Below are 24,094 nucleotides of genomic sequence, written 5' to 3'. Positions count from 1 at the left end.
CCATACACAAAGGATAACTTAAAAGTTTGCATGTAAAGAAATATATAAATAGAGTAATGAGGGAGAAAATACCTTAAATTATTTAGAAGAGTTTTTTAAAAAGGCAAAAGTATTTTTAACAGGCATTGATTTTAAAGAAAAGGCAATGTAATATATATTTCAAGAAGTTATCTTACGCTCGTCATGCATCATCTGAGAAACCCTTAAGCTAGATTTCAGAGTGAAGTTTGTCTTTTGCGACCTATTAAATCTTATCACAATCGAATTTAACGCCAAAAAGGATGGAAGACGATCTGATGTGTCAATCGCTATTGAAACACATAAAAACCTTTAAACATCAGCATGAATTTGTCTTGTGTCTATTACAGGCAGTTGATAAACATTGACAAGAAACCTTAAAAAAAGTCAGCTGCAGGAAAAGTGGTTTCCTCAATGGAAACAGATCGATTATGATAAAAGGAGGCGGTACGTCGACTCCTCCCCTATTTTTTATTACGCTGAGAGGATTAACCTTCTTGCTATGGAGCTAAAAAAAAGGTAAGTCCGCAAGAGCCGAATCCAAACAAGAATCTATTTAGGTAGAAAATTCTTCCGTTGCGCGAAGATCGAGGTCACAATTACGCCAGAGGAAGCCTCAACCGAAGTGCGAAAAGAACAAAACTGGTACTCAAGAGAAGGTGTTTTGCGCATGCTCTGCATGTCGGCTGTTTCGGTAGGTGTGTCTCATCCACTAGAAAGCAACGTAGAATCTTGTGGTCCCACGTGCATCCGGCGTATGCCAACAGTTGTGCTTAGCTCCTCTAGATTGTTCGCATGATCATCGTCTTTCTCGGTGTCCAGCGCTTCTTTGAAAAGACATCATCACTACTGAAAATCATCGAAATTTTGCAAACGCGCCAGCAGGAACTTCAACTCTTCCCGCCTTACCCCGTTTGTTGCCAGTTGGGGAATGTAATTAGGTGCGAACTTCGTGTAATGTGTTGTTGTTGTATTTTGGCCGAGTTCGAGTGATTTGAATTTACTCTTGCGTGCAAGTTTTTGTTTTACAGAGAAAGTGGCGACTTTAGCAGCTGTCTCGTGTGAGTCATTTTGGTAAGTTTGGATATTTTTCATGGAATCGAATATTTTGTTTACGATTGAAAGCATTCCTATATTAACAATGTAGTGTTTTTTTTTTTTTTCCCCTTCTAGGTGGGAGGAAAAGCATTTTACAAAAATAATCTTTAATAAATTATTGCAGTTTATTGCGTTACAAAAAATATCAAAATGAGAAAGTTTTTAAATTGAAAGAATCATTCAAGTGCTAGATGACATTTATTATAATTATAGCAACATAATCATCCAATCAGGACACAGTGTGAATAATACCAAATGAAAATAACCTAACATTCAAAACAGAGGCTTCTTAGTGTTGATATTCACCTCGTGGGGGTCCATGAAGTTTTAAATGATCAGTGGGTGGATAGGTGAATATGCATCGGCAGTTGATTGAAGTTTCCATTGATTACCCCCCAGAAATATAAATAAAATTCAATATAAATAATAATTGTTTGTTGATATAAAGTTATATCGCATAGTAAGAAAGAAGTCATTTAAAATAAATATAAGGGCAAAGATACAATAAAATTAAAAAATCAGTAATATTTTTTAATGTATAAATTGTTGATGCAAGAAACAGGTTAAATATTTTTGGACGAAATGCTATAAAAATTTAAATTTAGCAAGTGTGTCAAATATTAAAAAAATTGATTCAATGCGTTGAGTGCAGCAATCTCATTCGCCAAAATCGAACATTTTTGCAATCGAAATGTGTAAAATCGAACATTTATGTGTGTTTATATGTGATTTTTTTTTTCGTAAAAATTTGTTTATACTTGTAAAATTAAAAAGAATAATAAAACATAAATCTAATAAATCGATTTTTTCAAAACTTTTGTTTATATTCTTAGTCTAATTGTTCCCTTTAAAGTTATTCTTGTGCAATTAATTATATGTGCTATGATTATATTGTATGCTCTGTAAAGTGTATTGTATGCTGTGTAAAGTAAGTGTGTTTTATATTAAAGATAAAAGTGTGAGGCGGTCGATGGAGAGAAACCATTCTTTTAAAAGGTGTCGATGGAATCAAAACGCCGAGAATCCCTGTTTGAAAAAATCTAAACTTCACACAACTTTGCATAAGTAGAAATTTTAACATTTTCGAGGTAAAATTATTAATTGACAGTGCAGAAGAATAATGCGTTTCCTTGCAAATATGAATCCAGAAAAGTTGTTCTTATTTTTTCACAGTCCCTCAAATCCTATAATGACTGAAGATCTGAGCAAGAATATTTTAAGAACTGTTTTAGTCAAACTTTCCCTTTCTGCACATAGTAGAACTATTTTCAATCTGGTCGAAATATCTCGTCTAAGATGTGTGTATGTACAAATTGCTGAAGTTTTTTTATATTTTATTCATGAATGAGATTCAGAATATTAATTTATAAAATATACCTCAGAATCCCAATATTCAGCCAAGCAGTTTTATTTCTGAAGTTCGCAGCTATATTTACACATTGTGCAAATGCAAGAATAATAGAGAATGCTAATTTCTGTTTAATTTTTTCTGTATCGGAAGCAAATTAATACAATTATAATAGTTACATTTCTCAGTTTAAAATGTAAAAAGATTTTTTTTAATTATTTGAAGCTAATTAATTTAATGTAGAAAAATAGGGAACATAATTAATCATATATTCAGCAAAAGCATTTGCAATTTTTCAGAAATTTTAAAACATTGTATTTATAATCATCGATATAGGAATTTAAATATGAAAATTAAGACTATTAGTCACCTACTAATACATTAATTAGTTAAACAGAAAAGAAAATTTGTCATATATTTGAGGAATATTTTCACTGATTTTTCTTGTAGTTGCTCAACACAGAAGGAGAAATGCTTTCTAAATTATTTAAATCACTAACCGTTTGTGTGGCCAGCCGCTTAAAATAATTATTATATTTATAATAGTTATTATATTTATAATAACTATTTTAATATATAATTATATTTTTTCTGTGTACAATAATTTTAATCAATCCAGCTGATGTAATTTCATAGTAATTAATAATAATTGAAATGAATCTGCTTTTATTGCTTTTGAATCGCTTAGTTTGTTAATTAATAGCAGAATAAATTTGAAAGTAAAATTAAATACTATCGTACGCTTTGCTGAATAGCAAAACATTGCCCGCTGGAAGATGTTTATATATATAGCAAATATTTAAATTCATGCAGTGGCAATACTTTCAGATCGCTAAGTTTGTTGATTAGATTCGAAAGACATTTTTTTCCCCCTTTCTGCGGGCCAACCAGCGGCCGAGCGGTAAAGTCGCTGAACACTGGTAGTTCGGTCCGAGGCTCGAATCCCGCGAACGGGCTGGCTGCATGGGCGTCTTCATGGTTTTCCCCATGTGTAACGTGTATACGAGCCAGTTTCCCTTAGAAAGTCCTCCACGAAGGCATCTCTCCCCTTAGGCAGATAGCCCTCGAGGCTTGCCATAATCACACACACACATTTTTTCTTTCTGCCGAGTGGCAATGCTTTTCTTTTACATCACTGAGTTTCTGTTTATAAATATAAATAATTTACGCTTAGTGGCAAAACAAAGTTTTATATGGCTTATGTTTTACTCAAAAGTTTCTTTAATTCGCTAGATTCTATGTTATGGCCAAAGAGGGTTTTTTTTTTTTTTTTTTTTTAATCCCTCCTTCCCACACAAGCACACATTTTGAGAGCATTTAGGTAAAAATATTTGAAAACGGGGTAGCTTTAGAATTTTCGATAGGCTGTCCCGCGCGCTGGATATAAAAATGTTTTATTTCATTACAGTGTTACCACTGTTCGCTTTGAAATCGTTGAGATTGTTGATAAAAAAAATTCGTTAAAGTTTTACAAAGTCTTCCAGGTGCTCATATTGGGTTGGAGGAGTACGTTATTCAAAACTTGATGGCTCTAAGTACCGTTGTTTTTCCACATTGCGAGAAACATACATACATTTATGCAAATTTTTAATTATTTAATTTCTTTAAATAATGAAATAGCAGAGCGATAATATTTGGTGGCAACAATTTGAAAAGTGATTCAATGCTTTTAGTGATTCCACGCAAACTGCCGTTTCGAGACTAACAACCCTTCTGTCCTAAAGCCCCTTTGGGCTAATAAATAAAAAGCAAATTCGAAATTAAAATTTCAAGCTTTGAATTGCACATTTTTGGGTGGAAAATTCAAAAGTGTATTCAAAATTTTATGGCTCTAGGTGCCGCCGTTTTTCCGTAGTGCGATTAAGAAGTGTGTTGCCACTTTGCGAAGCACAAATATAGTGTATTTCCGCAAAGCGGCAGCCCACCTCTTTTACATCGATCAGTTGTCTGATTAAATTTGAAACATAAATAAATGTCTTTCGATTTGCAGAGTGGTAACACAAAGCTTTTAAATTGCTGAGATTTTAGTCAGAATTTCATTAAATCCGCAGAAAATACGAAATAAATAAAAAACAAATTCGAAATTCAAAATTCCTGCTTCGAGGTATTCATATTCGGGTGGAGAACTACGTGTATTGAAAATTTGGTGGCTCTAGGTGCTACCGTGTACTCCACAGTGCGATAAACATGCGTACATACATACAGATTCTTCGTTATTTGGCAGTATAGAATATTCACAATGTTGACAATCTTGCGATCGATAACTTGCGCGGGAATTAAAAGCGCCTGCACAGCCACACAAAATCAGTCGACGGCCGTTCGCGCATCTGGAGAGCGAACACTGAGAGTTCGGTACTTTTCTCACTGTGTTTAAAAAATTCAAATATTTTGATGTCACTTCTGGAGACGTATTTATTTGTGTACTTGGAAAAGTGCACTTTCAGCTAAATTAATGTACCGAGACTCGTTTCTGGCTAAAAGTTTGCTTTCATGTTTCTGAAACAACAATTAAATAGCTTTTGGGTCACGTGTAAATTCTTTTGTAGATGTGTGAATTTAAAACGTTGCACCAGAAGGTCTGTTAAGGTTTTTTTATGCTCTCCCTGAGATCGCAATTAACCAGTCCACTCTTGCACTCACTCCTGCTTATACAAGTTCTTTTGCCTTTTTAAACACCACTTTCTTCCCACTTACGCCACATAAAATTCAACAGCAAAATCACAAATGTTACAATTCGATATAATGTGAAGGGTTGGAATTAATTTTTTTCCTTTTTTTCTTAGTTTAGCTTATCAATGTTCAGTTTTCTCAGTCAGATGATATGCAGAACGTTTTTTGAACTGAATGTTTTTGACTACTTTTTTAATTATTAATTGTTTTTCTAACTAATAAAAATCACTTTCTTCGCGCTTACGTCACATAAAACTTCAACAGCAAAATTCCCAAATAGTTAAAAGCAGCATTTTTTTAAAAATAATTCTCGATAGAGTGTTAAATGCTGCCATACATTTTTGTACTTTTTTCAGTGTTTTCTTCTCATAATATCGATGCTCAGTTTTTTTAGAAAGATGTCTTACACAATTTTGCCTACTGTAATCGCGAAAAATGTCGGGTACCGTATTTTAACAGAAATACCCATTTTGACCACTCTCGAATCCATTTAAACGATTTTTTGCGTGACATTTGTACGTACGGACAGAATAAAGTACTCTTTTTTCAAAAACGGATTGTAAAATGGATTCAGAAAAGATTTTATTCGTGACATACGTAGGTATATATGTATTTGGGTAAACTCAAAAACGATTAGCCGTTGTGCACCTCCCTATTTTATTCCAATTGGCCGCAATCCAAACATATATATCTATATACTCAACCCTCATGCCTGCCTCGATGAGCTCTATTTTTGTATTCTTATATGTTGGTGAATTGTACATTTTATGCTTTAAAAGTGACTGAATTATGTTGTTTGTATATTCCATCTACATGCAATAGTTGTAAAATTATTAACAATTTAAAAGTGTGCTAGGCCTAACGAGAGCGCCATTTGTTTACTTTTGAAACTCTTAGTAAAGTAGTGAATTAAGTCAGTTCGTGCACCAATTTCAATGTCTTTTTGCACAGAGGGAACTAAAGTTAACTTTCAATTTTATGCATCAAAAATTTTGTCTCTTGTTCACTGACTGAATTGCTTGTTTTGCCATAGAAACACTGATTTTGTTAGAACACTTTTTTTTTTTAACTGTTTTTAACGGTATTTGGCGTTTTAGGTTTTTGTGTAGTCATAATTTTTAATGAAGATGTTTTGAGTTTTCATGTATTTTTGCGTTGCCAGGAAGTGAGAACTGAACTGATTGAATGAAAAATATATATCTAATGAAATTCGAGGAAATAAGTTTAAACGAAGTGCAGGAAAAAGTGTGTATTGTTTAATACGCCGTACGAGGAAGTCATGTTGTGTCCACATCAGATTTCCAACTTTATTAAATACTGTTTTTTCGTCACTCACGCCTCATGAAACTCAACAGCAAAATTACAAAATATTTTAAACAATTTGTCCTATCTTTAAAATTTGCAATAGAATGTTAAGTCTCGCTATACATTTTTTTATATTCGCGGTATTATTTCTTTAAAAATAATACATGGCGATAACGGTTATAGTCGCTACTATTTTTTATTTATGTTGTCATATATATATATATATATATATATATATATATTATATTTTGTGAACTTCGCATAGATGAAGTGATGTTTAAAGCTCAGCTTACGACTTTATTATTCGAACTGAATAAGTACCCTCTTATATATACTTGATGAACGAACTAGATCATTTTAGACTTGGAAGGTTGTAAAAAATTGGAGATTATTCTCCAATAAATGGAACATAAAAGAAATAAATTAACAGGAAGGGAATTTTTAAAGAAAAGTAAATTTTTAGGTCTTTGATGATTTCGAACTCGGGTTTGGTTTCTGAATCCGACATCTTACCTACTGTACCACGATATACTCGGTTGCAATAAACAATTTTCTCTACATTCCCCTCTTGAGCAGTACCGCTGCGATCTGGTTTGGCTTCTTGTAATAGGTTTCCTGGAAATACTGGGAGTTATTCCATCGTCTGGTTGTCCTTTTGAATCAAGATAGGGTTTTTCAGTCTCAATATGTGAAAGATGTCTTTTGAATTCCGTTGTTTCCTATTTTGTTACATATTTCTACTTCGTATGTCACGTCAGATAATTGTCGTGTTATTCAATACGATCGGTTCAAAGTAACGTCTTAAGAGCTTTTCGCATAATCTAACCTTTCGTATTGGAATGAAGACCCAGACTCTCGTCTTATCAGCGCTTGTCTGGGACTTGCGCTTTGAGTATGTGGAGTTTTGCAAGCTATCTTCTTAGCTCTGGTGATCAGATGTTGCACGTAACTACCGTAGCGATCTTCGGTACTAGATGGAAAATCAAGTCGAGGGAAGTCTGGATATCTTTACTATGAACGAGAAAAAGTGGGCTGAATTCCGTTGTGTCTTGTTTTGCTGAATTATTATAGGCAAAAGCCATAAATGGTAAGATGGTATTGCAATTCCTGTAGTCAACGACTACGTACGTGGACAGCATGTCTGTCAGTATCTTGTTGAAACTTTCTTTTAAACCATTGGTCTGTGGACGGTAGGCGGTCGTCAGAAGATGAGACGTGTGGCTGACTGATGTCTTCAGCAACATTGGAAAAGAATATTAACGTCCTTGATAACTTATCATTTCTTTGGGGGCACCGTGGTTCAGTACGATTTCTTTAATTATAAATTTCGCAATTTCACTGGTCACAGATTTGGTACTGCCTATGTGACTGTAAATCTGGTAAGGTAATCTGTGTAAACAATAATCCACCGGTTCCCATTTCGAGTAACAAAGAAGCTCCCAAGTAGATCTATTCCAATGTTCGCAAAATGAATGTCATGATTTTTATTGGATGAAGCTGTCTTGGTGGAAGTTACGGGATGATTTCCGTCTTTGGCATTCTAGAAAGTCCGTCTAGAAAGTGTGATACGTACCATCGTTCACTCCTATTATAAGTCCTGGTAGTAATATTTTCTTCTAATTTAGTCGTACGTTTTGACAAATCCGAGATGACCGGCGGTAGCACCATCACGAAGACTTCTTGGAACATCGCTACGAAGTTGTATTGGTGCTACCAAAAGGCATTGCTGTTCCGTGGGAATCATAGGTTCTTTTGTGCAATATACCATTTTTACTTGATAATTTTGGTATGCGTCACCACTCTAGAGAGTTCTAGATGCCTTTCAATAGTTTATCATTTTGCTGCTCTTTTCGGTAATCTGCGATTGCTGCGAGGAGAGGGTTTGGTTTGGTTTATTTAATTAAGGCAAAGCACACTAGGGCTATCTGCCTAAGGGAAGGGATGCCTTCGTGGAGGACTTTCTAAGGGAAACTGGCTCATATACACGTTACAGATGGGAAAAACCACGAAAACGCCCATGCAGCCAGCCCGTTCACGACGAGGAGAGAGAGATGTCGTCGTTGCTCTCAATTGGTTGATTAAACAAAGGGTTTCTTTGATAATGAATTCGCATCGAAATGTTGCCCGACTGCTCTTGTAGATGATATAGATGTCGTACTCCTGTAACCTAAGAGCCCACCGTGTAAGTCTTCTAGATGGATCCTTAACGCTAGTCAGCGACATACAGTGGTGGCCAAAATTGTGGACACTTTTGGAAATTTTTATGTTTTTGAACTTTGTATGCTTTTAGAAAATGTTACGTTTCGCAAAATCGTTGTTCAGTGCTTAGCTGTTGAAATTGTTGCATAATTATGCAAACTTTAACACAACAAATAGATCTTCAGTGCTTAAGTGTTTCATGCAGTCGGTACCTTGCGCCTGTGGGAAATATTAGCACGATTTTGCTTGCAAATGTTGATGAAATTCATTAATTTGTTAATTGCTGCTCTGTTGTGAACTATAAAGGATGTTCACAAATTTTTAGAACGATTTCGATAAAAAATTTAAGGGAAAGGAAATGTTTCGGAATAAAAATTTCCGGCAACAGCTTATTATTTGAAGTGCAAAATATCACATGCAATTTTTAAATTGTTTCTTCTTTAAAATGTCATATGTCAACAAGCCGTGAATTGCTATTAAAATATCTAATCGAAAAATAAGCAACATTATTAATCCGAAAGGGAAAAACCGTTAACCATTACTTCTACATGCTAAGGTGACACCAAGGGAAAACCAGCTAAAGGTAGGAATTGCTTCTAATGTTTCTGCAGTTAAATCGTTGTTACGAGAGGAAATCCGCCGACGCAGAAATCAGTTGAAAAGTCTTTAAGTAGATTTCTAAACACAATTAAGCAAGATTTACAAATTAAAAAAGCTACAGTACATAATGCTCACCAGCTTTTGCCTAGCCATGTTGTTCAATGCAGAACAATTTGTAGAATCATATATGAAAACTATTTAACAAAAGATAAATGGAAATTCATTGTGACTCTCGATCAAGCATGGGTTCAAAATGAGTGCTAAATGACTAGGAAAAAGTCTATTTTCTATCCAAAACGAAGAAAAAAAAAATGTACAACCTGGTTCCGTCAACGCAATGAAAGTAAACGGTTTATGATTGTCGGTAGAATTCCCTTACGATGGAAAATTAAAAGTAAGGCGATTGGAAAAAATGTTAAGATTTTTAACTCAATGTACTATCAAGAAAAAAATTTACGTATATTCAGATAGGGAGCAAAATTTGTAAAAATGTAAGTGCTACTCGATGGGATCACGTTTATCCACGGTTATTTCGATAACATTAACCAGGTGGTTGCTAACCTTTTTTGCTCCATGCGCCCCTTTTACCAGTACTAGATACCTTGTCTTTTTAAAAATTTCGAAAAATACACCTACAAACTTTAAGGGTAGGTACAGCACGTCAAAAGAATTTTGAATTGCATACCACCCCGTTTTAGTGCCCGTTTGCCATGACCGAAAACGTCATAGGAAAGTGGTATCAGAGGTGGAAGAAATGAAGTGAGACAAGACGAAAATAACCAGAAGTATTTATTGCTCATAAATATTACATAACATTGTAGTAAATACCATTTCAGAATGCTACGATATGTGTTCAAAGTTTCCGCCATTACAAGCGGTGCGTGCATTATACGGACGGACCATGGATTGGTGGAAACGTCAGAAACACCAGAATTTGCTTGTAAATCTGTAGCAGCACAGATGATTCTTGCAACCAGATCCGTTTCAGACACGACAGGTGTTTCATACACAATAGCTTTAAGTAAAGAAATCCACGCTGCTCAAATTCGGAGAGCGTGGAGGTCTAGCAACCGGTCCACCACGTCTAATCATAAATGACTAAATGACACACCCATGTCTTCCATAACATATCATCCATAACGGGGAAGCGCCCCATCATGTTGAAAGCACATGTTGCGTTTCACATTTTGTGGCACAGGATGAAGTCAACCTGGTAGAACTTGCTCCAAAAAGATGACATAATTTGCCGATGTTAAAGGTAATGGCAACAGGAGAGGCCTGCTTAAGCAGACGCCGACCAAACCAGCCCAAACACTGTGAACAACAGCAAGGAGGTTAGAATAGAAGGAGGGAAGGTTCAACTCAAACCGTGATTCCTCGGGGGCAACATTACTGCAACTGCTGTGATACGTGCTAGGAAAACTTGTCATTGCAACATTTTTTTCCCCCATAATTTTTGAAGAATGGGATGTGGTGTTGCATACGGATGTACAAACAGAACTTCTAAAAAGATTCCTGGGATTACTTTTCACGCTCAAGTATTTTTTTTAATGTAATTTGATAAATATGCTGAAAATTATTACAGTGTCATGTATGTTCTTTTCAGATGTGAAAGAAAGGACTTAATAATAATCAAATTATGTTAAATACATTTTAATCTTTTTGTTTATGACTGGTATGTTTGTTCCTTAACATGCAATGATATTACGCTAGGATTTAAACTATGATTTGAACGTTTTAAGCAATTTGTTTTATAATTTTCATGAAAAGTAAGAAATCAATTGTTACTATTTTTATGAATTGTAACGGTGTTAAATAAAGTAATGCTTTTATGTATTAATTGTTATTCATTTTTAAGTTTCATGAGCGGTTATGAATATAATTTGTGCATTTGATCAAGATAAACTGTTCTTTTGTAAAAAATTGTTTGCATACACTTAAAAATTTCTAGGCAATATAGCGATAAAAGTAAGTAAAATATTTACCATAATTAAGCAAGTGGAAAGCAGTATCCAAAAAGTTATAGGTATATTTCATTAATTCAGCTTAATTCAAGGTATTTCTTTGAGATTTATAAATATGAAACAAGCATAAACTGAAATCATTTAATTTATATAAATCTGTTTTATTTTATTAATATTTATTTTCTGTTTTTACAAGGTTGCTAGTTCTGAAAAGGATCCATTTAAAACTTGCATTTAAAAAAAGTGCGACCTATGGCTAATGGGCAAAATTTAACATGTATTTTTAATTGAAATTAAGAATTAAATTACTTAATTTTTTTTTAAAATATGCAAATAAGTGCTTTAAAAAATGAAAAAATTGAGATATTCTTTGCATCAAGTAAAGGTCTCCTGAAATTAGCTCAAATAATTATCTATTTCAGTGAGCATGATGATGGCTAAAAAAAAAAAAAAATATGTGAATTTCTGTTTAGTGTATTACAACTTAATGATGAAGGATTAAGCATACTAAAATAACTTTGTTTCTTATACAATTATATATGAAATGATTCTTTAATAAATTATGATAATATTCTGAATAAATCAGAGATATCCCTTCTTAAAGGATAAACTGGAAAGTACAAAGTGAGTGAAGGAACTACGGAAATGAGTGAACTTTCCATTAAATACTGGTTCTACCTCATTTACATAAAACGCGGTATTGAAAACTCATTCTGTCAGGGAATTGTAGGTGGGAAACAAGAGAATAAAGGAAAAGGTTTCAAAATTAAAAATAACTTCTGGAAAATTTAAATAATCCTTACAGGTATTTTCACAGCATGAGAGTGTAAAAGTCTGTGTATGAACCTGTAGACACATTAGGTATTTTTTGGAAACAGGCAAGATGAAACATAAGCTAGGTATTTTTTGGAAACAGGCAAGATGAAACATAAGCAATCGCCTTCGCTGGGAATCGAACCACGGACCTCTGGAATACCGGCCCAGCGTGTAGAACCACTACACCACGAAGGCGCGCTAGGAAGGCGGGAGAAATACCTTATGAACTCATGTCTTTAATATGAAAGTTCATTTACGAATGGTTTATAACATTTCTTGAAATTGTATGACCTATGCACTACCCTTAATTTTAATACTTGGAGGGCATCCCGCATTGGAAGAGACCATACTAATATAAAATTTAAAATTAGGCTGAAAAGAAACCTTGGTTGATCTTTACATTATGGTAACTTGGCGTTTTTTTGGCGAAAATTTGCCGACCAACTCTCCTACAGCAACCCTCTATTTTTTTTTTTTTCCCCCGCCGCCATTTTGTCTTCACGAAGTAAAGACATGTTTCTTTTCTTTTTATCTACTGAACACTTCTTCCAACAATCTACTAGCCGAATTACACTTATGCTAGAAATTTTATCTAACAAAACTGCTTAATCATGACAAATATTCACTGCAAAATTGGGAAAAAGTGCACAATACCATACTCCTTACGCGTTTTTCAAAATAACACATACACATAAACCATGTACACGCAGACTTATTTTTACTTAAAAAAACATCCCAGAATTACACAAAAATGGCATTGCTCACATTCTTCACTATATCCATGTACACTGCTTTTTTTTCATAAATTAGAAAAATTTCACGAAAATAGATGACAATTTTCTGAATCTTTAAACCCGGTAAAAAGAACATATATGAAATTACATGATCGCGAAAAAGTTTATACCCTTTCCAAATATGAACATTTCCACATATAAAATAAATAAAATATCCAAAAACTTTTACCTCTAAATCATCTATTATATTATACACGTCACCAACGAATTCATACCGCAAGCATTACAAATACTTAGTGTCAAATATTTAAATTATTTCCATGCACGTTTACTTCAACTTAAACGTATACCAAATTCCTACAAACATAAAATTCACAAAATAACTATCATTTAATTAAAATATCACTAAACCATGTACACGTCGACTTATTTTTACTTAAAAAAACATCCCAGAATTGCACAAAAATGGCATTGCGCACACTCTTCACTATATCCATGTACACTGCTTTTTTCTCATAAATTAGAAAAAATTCACGAAAATGCATAACAATTTTCTGAATCTTTAAACCCGGTAAAAAGAACATATATGAAATTACCTGATCGCGAAAAAGTACATACCCTTTCCAAATATGAACATTTCCCCGTATAAAATAAATAAAATATCCGAAAACGTTTACCTCTACATTATCTATTATATTACAAACGTCACTAACTAATTCATACCTTTACTTCATTACAAATGGTTACAAATACTTAGTGTCAAATATTTAAATTATTTCCATGCACGTTTACGCAAATTACTTTACTTCCACCTTACATTTAGAACAATGCATAAAAATAATATCCTCAAATAATTAAAAATACTAACTTACCTATTCTTCTTCAGAATCTTGATTACGTGTCCGATAAACTTTTCTTATTTCTGTTTCAGGATCTTTAAAATCATACTTATAGTTCACACCAAGGTACCAGGTAAAATAAATAACTTAATAAAACATCTTTACTTCTATCTCGCACAACCTTAAAGAAACACTTATTACCCCTTTCAATCCCACTAAATACGCATTTCGAATTCACTTTAGTTAGGGCCATGGGATCCAAAAGTTAACGAACACTGTTTCACACAACACAGAGTAAAGGCAAATACAAAATTTCCAGATTTTTTCCCGATTTCCCCCCTTTTCCGATTAAAGAACCGTAATTCGTCCATTAATATCACATGACATATCACATGATCTCTCATTTCCCTCACACAAAATAATGCGCAGTCGGAACTGAGTACTGCTCACATTATTACCAAAGTCCCAGGTAGTAACCTTTATCGCCTCCAAAATGTCGCCAAACTACCAGTTACCATATTGTAAAGATCAGCCGAAACCTTAGATTGGCGTTGATGTTTTAGGTTCCGCAGACTTTATTATTATTATTTGCTCCTGAAAAACAGAGGACCTATATCTGATTTCTGTTAAAATTGATAAAATGATTGAAAATCTGCTTTAAACCAGGTTTTTTCCCCCTTAATTTGAAACGGTTGACTGAAATCGAAACCAGTCTTTTGGGCGACTTTACTTTTCACTTAGCAGTGTTTATAATCTACGTTGACCGTATCTAGTGACTTTGTCTTTTATTTGGCAACGTAAATTTTAATAAATTATTCTATAATAGTTTGAACATATTAACCGTATTGCTTATCGCAATAAGCCATGTGTTTCCAGTGGTTCCATGTGCCAACGACTTCGGCAATTCGATAACAGCATCGGAATAATAACATTAACCATTATCACATTAAGCTGCGACTATTGAAGATTGACACAATTCCAGACGATCTTACAATGCCAGTGAAAATAATATTTTAACAACAACAACAACGACAAAAAAAAAAAAATAAAAAAAATTGAGTTTAAATGAAATTACTTATAGCTGTTGGAAACGACGAAGGAAAACATTGAGAGAATGTTTGATTGCTACGAAAGGCTTAAATGATTTTTAAGAGATTTGTTAAATGGATAATCAAAACTAAAAATTTTTTTGTCTAATTCAAGCATCCTTAATTGCCTGTCCACCAAATTCAATTGCAATTAGAAATTTTATTTTATTTAATTTTACTTTAACGAGGAAAGAAATGTTACTAAATTATTGCAAAGACAGGACTTTTTAACCAGGGTTTCTCAGTCGGGTGTGTGTGTGTGTGTGGGGGGGGGTATTTTGCTGTTAAGTACTTAGTTTTAGTTTATGTATATAAAAAAGCTGCTTTTATTCAAGTTCGGGTATTTATCAACATTTTCCATCTTTTTGTTGTGCAATTTATAAAACACATTAAAAAAAAATTTAAATAAATGTATACGCTAAACGCCTCTTAATGTGGTCGCGGTTACGGATATTGTTGTCAAATTCCCGAAGTTCCGCCCTTTTGTATACGAAAACATGGAAAATACATCGTTTATTGTGTTATGTTTTTTTTATTTGTGTTGCCGTTTATTTTTTGTATTGCTGTATTCAAATTCAGCAATTTTATCGACTATTTCTTTAAAAATAACACATGGGTGACATTTGAAAACAGGTTAGGGATTAATAGCAACTTTGGTGCTAATAAAATTAATAAAAACACAAACCATATAAAATCATACAAAAATAATAATTTAACTTTTTTTAGTATTTCTGCTTGGCAACAGTGGCAGAAAGATGGCTAAACAGGAAAGAATTTTGACTACGCATTTCTTTTTCAGACCTTGATGTAGAATGTTTTCTGCAGAACACAGCGATGAAGCTATACCCGCTCTTATTTTGCTACTGCAAGCCGCTTTCTTATCTCGGTTTTATGCATGTTCGCTGTTCCATTTATGTTAAGTTTTATTCATAAAAGCCTGATAACATTTAACGCTTCGCGTCATCAAAACCGACTTAAGATTAAATGGCAGCTACTCCAGATATCAAGGACAACTTGCTCTAAGCTGAAGATTTGGGTTTAAACTGCGGTATTCTTTGTTCTCGAATTTCTATCAAAATGGTCTTTACCTTGTAATATTGTTAAAAATGAGATAAAAAGGAGCTCGGCAATTTTATCGACTAAATTCCAACTTAACACCTGAGGGGTGTCAGTCATAAGCGGACAGTAGCAATTACGCAAAAATTCTTTCGGAAATGGGTGTAGGTTTTCATATCAGTTTCGAAGACGAACTTACAAACAGTAGATGCCGGTTAATGTGACCAGCTGTTTACGGTTATTTTGACAGTATTAAACGAGGAGAAAAAAATATCCGTTAAAATATCGATGGAAGGTAATCAATTTGATATAAATGCAACACGAAACATATAAGTAGGTACTTTCACAGAATTTTTATTAGAAAAAGGCAAACAATTTTTTACCTCTAGTCTTAATACTCGGAGGGCATCTCTCATTCAGTAGAAGAGAACATGCAAATGTACTCATAAAATTTTAAAATATGCAGAAAAGCAATCTTAGGTTGGCTTAGATGTTACAAAGTATTTTCTCTGTCCTTACAGCATGCCTTCGTGGTGTAACGGTAACGCCTTCGGCGCGTGTTTTAGAAGTTCAGGTTCGAATCGCAGCCAAGGCATTGCCCATTTTTCAAGTCTCCTGCTTCAAAAAGCCTAATGAGTTATTGTTTTCTGGGGAATTCTTTTTAAAGGATCGGGAAGGGGGGAGAAGACATTTTTTTTGCTTCTAAAGAAGAAGGACTTTTGTGTTATTATCCTCAAAATGGATAGAGTTATCCAAAATCTTAGCCAAACTAGTATCTTTTTTACCTAATTTTAAATGGTTGACTAAAATCTAAAACAAGCTGTTTGTTGACATAGTCCCCTACTCGGTGACATTTTTCTGACACATGGCGAATTTTAAAATATATTTTGACCTTATGTGACAACTTTACTTTAGTTAAAAAAATTATGTGATCATATTAACCGAATGGATAATAACGATAAGCGATGTATATTCCATGTTTTCGTGTACGAACTGCTGAACTTTGGCTGTAATATCCGAATGATAACATTAACCGGAATCGCATTAAGCGATGTCTGCTGTAGATCCATTTCCTTCAGTCAGAGGGGAAATTGTGCCATTTTATGAGGAAAAACGTAATATGCCAAAAATATCGAACTTAATGTGCCTTTTCCCTGGAAAGGAGAAACTGTTTAATTTTTTAATCATATCGACCTCGAAATCGATACAGTTTTATGGAACATAGGTCGTCAAGAGGAGAGAATCCCCCCCCGGGAGATTTTGTAGTTTCAGGGATGGAATGTATTCAGTATTTAGCTGTAAACTACTAAGTTTATGAATATAAACGAATTACTTCTCGTCAGGTTTTTGTATTTATCAACATTTTTATACTTTTTGTTGCTTAATTTATGAAAACATGTTAAAAAATAGTCTAAGTAAATATATATGTGTCCGAAATTTTCCTGTATTCCGGAACCAAAAATTAAGAGGGTTTAATAAGGTAAACAATTGCTAAGAGCACCCAATAGGCTTTTTGATTACCTTAATGCCCGTTATCAACCTGTAAAGCGCTAAGCGATTAATGAATTTAGGCATTTGAAGAATTACAGCACTGAACAAAAAGAAGTTGGACATACTCTTAAAATTTACCTTACCTGAATTCGCACCCTCTATATTTTCCCTCTTTTGTATCTTCTAAATGATTTACCGATGCCAGAGCTAGCATTATAATTGGAGTGCTCTCAGAAGTCTTTTAATTGAGATATCCTCTGCGATTCTGCCTGAATATCCTGTGCGGAGTCAATGACTCTGTTTATAGCTTTTTTAACAGCCGCATGTGTGAAAGGATCTCAAATTCTTCAAGAACGAAGCCAAATGTTGACGAAGCTAGAATCCTGAGACTTACGGACCTTAAATTTTTGAAACCAGAGAGGGCAAGAAAAGATATTTATGCAAGAAAAACGGTAACGGAATAGCAATCCTGAGACTTAAGGACTTCGGAAACAAGAAGGGGCCAAGAAAAGCTAGGAAGATAACAAAATGATGAAGAAGCAACAATCCAAACTTACGAACCTCAAATTCTTTGAAACTAAAGAGGCGAAGAAAAGCTAGGAATGTAACAAAAACGATAACGAAGCAACAAATCCTAAGGAGCTCAAATTCTGCAAAATTGAAGAGGAGAAAAACTAAGAACGAAACAAAAACGATGACGAAGCAACAATCCTGAGACTTGAGGACCTCAAATTCTACAAAAATAAAGAAGCGAAGGAAAGCTAAGAATCAATAGAAACGATGAAGCAACAATCCTGAGACTTTAGGATCTCAAATTCTCCAAAGCCAAAGAGGCGAAGTAAAGCTAGGAATGCAACAAAAACGATGACGAAGCAATAGTCCTGACTTACGAACCTCAAATTCTTCAAAACCAAAGAGGGCAAGAAAAGCTGGGAGTGTAAGAGAAAATGATAAAGTAACAAGCCTAAGAGCTTTTGATCCTTCGAAATCAATAGAGTTTTGACTGAAATCTACGCGAAACACAAGAATGTTGCTTTGATTAATTTTATATTTTACTTTGGCATGCTTTCTTCTCTCTTAATACTGGAATAATTGCCTGTAGTTTATCTATTAGTGTTTTTATTTTTTCAGTTCGTATTTTAACCGACCCATTAGGAAATGAAAAGATTCTCATAATTTTCCCTTGCCGACTAGTGAAAAAGCAGGAAAAATAGAAATGCAGTATACTGTTACGAAATGTCCAGGCGCGGTAAGATAGCTTCCCCGCAAACCAGTTTTAGGGTTGTCATAAAATGGCAAGGGAAGGTAGAGTTACCACATTTGGCGAGAAATCGCCCATTTGGCGACAAAATTGGCGATACCCCATGGACGGATGGAGAACCTTCTGGAACGTATTCTTACCGGTTTAGCCCAGAATGTTCTCGAACACAAGCCGAAAGCTATATAAACCCTGCTGGTCCGCAGTCAGTCAGTGTGTCTCGTCTAGCGAGTCAATCCCTGCGGAGTCGATCGAGTTGACAGCCAGGCAGCGAGTGCCGAGTGGGTTGTCGAGTGCACCGAAGGAGTCTGTTAGTGTAGCGCGGTTAGTGCATCCTCGAGAGAGCGTGTTGAGCTCCGGGAACGACTGAACCGAAGAGTCGGGAGCTGTGCTCGTGTGTCGTCGAGTGCATCGCGAGTTGTAGCGTGGAGAGTCTCGAGAGCACGTGCAGTTGCGAGAACGACCAAGCAGAGTCGGGAGCTGTACTCCGGAAAGCAAAGTCGGGTGCTTTGCAGGAAGCTGTCTCCACCGTTATTGCCTGACAGTGTGAAGGCTGTGTCGCTGATTGTTCCAGCGTGTTTATAGTAGATCTTCGACGACTGTAAAAAGTGTTATTGGAGCTGTCCTGATTAATATTGGCTAAATAAAGTGTGCTTCGATACTTCATTAAGTAGTATCGTCGCTATTCACTCCAAATCCACACCAACCCCGTACGAACGTGAAGAAAGAAAATAACGTAACAATATATTATTATTATTATTAGCCCAAAATGCCTATTAGTCCCGAAATGCGATTTTACGTTCTTTCACTTTTCATTTGCCATTCGGAAAAACGTAAGATTTATTCTTTCATATTTAATCTGCCTTTTATTAATTAACAAACTAAACTATTTAAAGGCAATAGATGCACATCGTAAAAATATGATTTTTAAAAATTTTTAATCTGATTGATTTAAATAAAAAGGCATTTAGTTTATGATATACCTAATTAAAAGCATGAAATATCTTTATAGAATTGCATTACAAAATTTTTTTCTTTTTAAATACATCGAAGATATATATCATGTTAGTCTAAATACATATTCATTTAATATCCTATAAAATGTTTCCCTATTCTACCAGGACCATGTTTACCGATAATTTCTACTGATAAACCATATTAAACTTTAAAGAATTCCTTTTAGGTGATTGTTAAGATCTGAAGCCTTTCAGTTTTTTTCCATTTAAATTTTTCAATATTATTTTAGGAAAACATATGGAAGAATTACGCAGAGTGAAAAACAGTTTCTCTTCCGTTCTTCCCTTCTTGAAAATAAAAATTGTCTGAGATTTTGATCTTGCCTCTGTTTTTGTCCCTTACATTGAACTCAAAAGCGATTCGTTAATTTTCGTTGTTTACCGTATAGAGTATTATCGAAATGATACAGTTTCAATGGTTCATTCCTAAAGTGCATGAAATCAAACACCTGCGAATGTAGGGCGGAGCCATCAAAGGAAACACAGCTGTGTTGTTTGGTTTTTGTATACTTAAGCAGCTTCCATTTTCTTCTCCCTTTGATTTACGTTTTTTGATTTGTTGTTATTATATTGCATTTTAAAAATTTGCGATTTTTTTTAACACCAGATGTGCGTGCTATTTGTATGGAACGTATTTTTTGTCGATATCTTCTGTCCGAATCAATTTTCTAAATTGTTGCCACCAAATGTTATCGCCATATATTATTTAAAACAAAAATAAACAATCAAGAATCTTATATGTATGTATGTATATATGTACGTTCCTCGTATTGAGAAAAAAACGATAGAACCCAGTGTTGCCAGAAATTTTTCAACTAAAGTCGCAAAAATCTCAAATGACGTCAGAGATCACATAATTTTTGTGACGCCATAGTTAAGCATGGTCACATGACCTCTGACGTCATCATAAATTTACCATGGACCTTATAAGAGATAGACTAACCCAGTGGGCGGGGCGCGCGTCACCGACGTGTCCGCAAGAAAGAGTAGAGACGATCTGGTTTACTTTAACACTGAAACCTATGGCGTTTGTATCACATAACTGTTTTTAATTATTAAATGTGATGCGTTGTATAGTGATGAGATTATGAAAGTCACAGTTTTTTTTTCAAATGGGATTTAATATATCTCATTAAAGCACTTTTTACTGCATTTCGCACATTTTTTTCACGCGTAATTCTTGTACAAACATCTTTACTTTAGTAAAACGGTAAAAACTCTAAACACAAAATTTATGAACTTAATTTTGCGTAAAAATAAAGTAAAATTAAATAAGATTGATAGTACGTGATGCTTTGAAATAAATAAGGTAAAATTAAACAAGATCTGATAATTTTTTTAAAAATTTAATGAATATTTTCAGATATTGATTTTCAAAACTATAATAACATTACAAAACGATCATTTATTTGATTATATCATCATTAAATTATTAACATTAAAGTTATTATTTATTTTAGTAATTTACAAAGTTCGGAACATAAAATTTTCTGAGTGTAATGAAGGGTGAAAAAAAGATAAAATAAAATCTAGAAGCACTCAGATTTTATATTACGCCCAAAAGGAACCTTTTTTTAACGTTTTGTGTGTTACCTATATTTATTGAATATCATGTTCTTCGCCCGTAAACCACATACATTTGAAAACAGCATATCTTTAGAATTTCCGCACGGGAGATAAAAATGTAATTTTCCGTACAGTGTTACGATTGCACGCCTTGAACTCGTTGAGTCTGTTAACAAAAAATTCGTTAAAGTTTTACAAAATATGAAATAGATTAAAACAAATTCGAAATTCGGCCGTCCAGATGCCCATGTTCGGGTGGAAGATTACATAATTCAAAATTTGATGGCTCTATATACCGTCGTTTTTGTCACAGTGCGAGAAACATACAGAAACATTCATGCAGATTCTTCATTATTTAATTTCTTTAAATATAATAAAGGGCTATAATATTTGGTAACAACAATTTGCAAGGAGACACGGACATTTATACTGAAAGAGCGCAAAATGCCGCTTCGAGCTAATAAATTAAATTAACAGTAAATAAAAAAAATGTATGCAGAACTAAAAATAAATTTTAAAAATAATCACTATAAAATACAAGCAAAATTAATTATTACGGTTAAATACAATTTTAATATTAGAATTAAATGTATAAAAATTAAGATGTCAAAAGTGTTTATCACTATGATGTATTATGAAATATAATTGAAATAAAATTCCTTTACAGAAATTGTGCTATAATACTCATCTATAATTTTAAAAAAGCAACACAATTTAGAATTTTAAATAAAACTTTCAAAAATTCGTTTTTAAATATTTTATTTTTTTTTACTTATTTACACCAATAAAAAGGCATAAAAATTGCAAGAGAAAATTGCTTGTTTGAAATTTTCTATTAGTTCAGATTTAAAATATTATTTTCTAAAAGAAGTAGTTACAATTTCCTTACAGCATAGGAAAAGCTAAAAAAATAGCCAGCCCTGAAAGCATGCAATAGCTTTAAAATTATTTGGAACGCTAATTATGCTTGATAAATATGCTAAATTTTTAAAAATCAATCTCAGTTTCAAAAATAAAAGTATGGAGAAATTCTAATTTGTGAAATGAGGCGCTACAACCAGCTTTTCCTTGACAATTATACACGCTGCAGTAGGCAACAACTGTTAAATTTCTGCAAGTCGTTCCTTCTCCTCCGAATGTGATCAAGGTGACAGCCGGGAAGCATATTTCACAAGTGCACATCTGTATAGCCACCGAGAGAGGGGCTTCTAGGATGGACCAATGGGCATACAGTAATATTTCTGTCATGTCATATGACCTTTCGCGTGCTTTAAGATTTAAGCAAGATGAATGAAAATATTTTGCCACGCAATTTTCTGTACAAAATAATTAAAGCATCGTCGATTTCTTCTAAAAATCTTCATTGCAAAGTTAGATCAAATATAAGCAATTCTGAAATTTCACTACCTGGTTGAAAGAATTTGAAATAAATACAAACATATGTTGGACACTCCGCAAATATATCCATGTGAAATATTACTTAATAAAAATAAAAAGTAAATAAGATGAAGAAAGAAATATGTGATGGACATCTGATCCCAAATGCTATCTTTACATAAAATATGCATATAAAAAATATTTACACCAATTATATATGTAAATAAAAGTCAGCACTTTTTATTGCAATCTATATGAAAAAGATGTTTAATAGTAATAGCCAATGCAGAATTTTATTCAAAGTAAACTTTACTAATTTGCATTGGTATTCATTTAGTGAGTTAAATTTCACATTTAAGAACTGCTCACTCTTAAATATACTGTCTACACAAGAAATACTCATCAAACACTTTCAGTCCTTCTCAGCTCAATTAGAAAAAAGCTAGCAAATTATAATTTGATTGATACTAACAAATTATAATCTGATTGAACTTTTTCTAAAATGCATTGCATTTTTGTGTGATATTTTATTTTAAGAAATGTAAGACGTTAAATAAATTGATAGTAAAAATCTCAAATATACTGTATTTTTGAAAAGGTTAATATGAAATTTTATTAAATTGTTTTGTTTATCTACTAAAATCTGGAATTCTTTCCCAATTTCAACACATAAGAAACGTACATAAATATGTTAGGAAAGAAGGATGTGTGAAGGATTAATGCATCTAACAAATAGATTTTTAGAAAAATTGTCAGTAGCATAACATGAGGAGTGTAAAATGTGAAGATCTTTACAATGTAAATGCAGTTCATAATCATCTGAAAAAGAGCCCATGTGTAGTAAGACTGCTGAACACTGATAGTTAGGTTTATATCGTAACAAATGTGATTTTGGACACATTTTGCTTAGCTTATCTGGTCTGATGATCTCCATCTTAGTATCAGTAATATTAGGTTTTTGCAACATTAAATGGAGTACAAAAAGTTTATTGTGATATCTTCAGTGATGAAATGTACGAAGTGTGCACGCGTTCTTTGCTCAGTTTGTCGTGCAGTTGAAAACCCCGTGTTCTTTTTGTTTGCTTATTACTTATTCCAGGAAAAAAAGTCTTGCATGTTGTAACCGTACTTTAACAAACATTAAATTTTACATTAAAACATGAAATATAAACAAATAACTTTAGGATTTCCATTGAGATGGTTTTAACATGAAAACTGCATAATGGCATTCCTAATAGTGTAAAGGAAGGTATAGGTATTATGAAGACTACTAGTATTAATAGAGGTGAAGCTAAGCAGTCTTTAAGCTCGATGAAAAGTGTTTCCACAGTAAGACCTTCTTTGACTCACAATAAGTTTTAGATTTAAAGACAATGCTAAAAGGAGAAACCTTTAGCAGAATGTAAAAACGTTTTGAAAAATCTCTGCTGGTTCTTAAAACCTTCCAAATGATCAACTGAGGTGAGAAGAAAACAGTGAGTGGCAACTTCTGGCATAAATTGTGCACTTCATGAAATTTATTTGCTATTTTATGTAATTTCCATGATATTTCTTATTTTATTTTTTATCATGCATAGTTATTTGTTTTCCGTTTTTGTAAAAATTAAAACATTTAAAACAAAAAAATTAAAACATTTAAAAATTAAACGTA

General features: G+C 33.4%; 1 protein-coding gene across 2 annotated transcripts in view; it reads left to right on the top strand.

Annotated features, from left to right (window-relative positions):
- The window catches only part of LOC118205143 (5'-AMP-activated protein kinase subunit gamma-1-like), a 552,717-nt gene that overhangs the window by 79,772 nt on the left and 448,851 nt on the right, over positions 1–24,094 (top strand). The window contains exon 1 of one of the 2 annotated variants that reach the window (XM_085824011.1): positions 740–1,092. The exons of the other annotated variant lie outside the window; for it this stretch is intronic. The gene's annotated coding sequence lies outside the window, so the exon portion shown is untranslated. Of the gene's footprint in view, positions 1–739; positions 1,093–24,094 lie in introns of those variants that run through there. 2 annotated transcript variants of the gene reach the window in all.

The sequence above is a fragment of the Stegodyphus dumicola genome, chromosome 9, assembly GCF_044657685.1.
Source record: "Stegodyphus dumicola isolate Sdum_Otavi_A_Nest chromosome 9, ASM4465768v1".
Lineage (NCBI taxonomy): Eukaryota > Metazoa > Arthropoda > Arachnida > Araneae > Eresidae > Stegodyphus > Stegodyphus dumicola.
Note: the sequence above shows the minus strand (reverse complement) of the source record. Positions and strands in the feature narration are given on the sequence as shown.